Source organism: Emiliania huxleyi (genome assembly GCF_000372725.1).
Source record: "Emiliania huxleyi CCMP1516 unplaced genomic scaffold EMIHUscaffold_5, whole genome shotgun sequence".
NCBI classification, from domain to species: domain Eukaryota; phylum Haptophyta; order Isochrysidales; family Noelaerhabdaceae; genus Emiliania; species Emiliania huxleyi.
This window is the reverse complement of record NW_005198244.1, coordinates 2,047,587-2,048,405: the sequence shown is the minus strand read 5'-3', so window position 1 is coordinate 2,048,405 and position 819 is coordinate 2,047,587.

Below are 819 nucleotides of genomic sequence, written 5' to 3'. Positions count from 1 at the left end.
CGCGACGAGCAGGGGCGGTGAGGCGCAGGAGCAGGGGCGGTGAGGCGCAGGAGCAGGGGCGGTGAGGCAGCGCGGGGCGAGGGAGGGAGGCGAGGGGCTGGTGACAGCAGAGTGGGGCAGCGAGGTGCAGCGGCGGAGGTGCAGCGGCGGAGGTGCAGCGGCGGAGGTGCAGCGGCGGAGGTGCAGCGGCGGAGGTGCAGCGGCGGAGGTGCAGCGGCACTGCTCCTTGCGCTGCTCCTTGCGCTGCTCCTTGCGCTGCTCCTTGGGAGGAGGCAGAGAGGCATCTAGGTCGCCCTTCCCCTCGCCCTCGCCCTCCGCCTCGCCGTCGACGTACACACTCACCGCATCGGCCGCGCCGCCACCGCCCGCCGCACCGCGCCCCTTGTCGCTCGCGCGCCGCTCCTCGCGCCGCGCCGCCGTGAAGGTGAGGTACGCGACGGTGGCGGTCGCGATCCTAGGTCGGAGATCCGCCCAGATCGGCCCAGATCGGCCGAGATGAGGCCCGGCGTGGCGCTCGCTCGCGGCAGCTTGCGCGCGGTTGAGGCGAGCGGGGGGAAACGTGCACGCGGCACCGCCGCCCGTGTCTGACACCGCCGCCCGTGTCTGACACCGCCGCCCGTGCCTGGCTCCCGTGCTTGGCTCTGTGCCTGGCTCTGTGTCTGGCTCCCGTGCCTGGCTCTGCCGCATCTAGGCGCAGTGTGCCCGAGCGAGACGGCAGTCATGGCGACGCCCTCCGTGCCGGCGGAAGGGTTGCAGTCGGCGTACGGCATCGCGGTGAGGGCGCCTGATCTCGGGCCAATCTCGAGGGGGTCGGGGGGG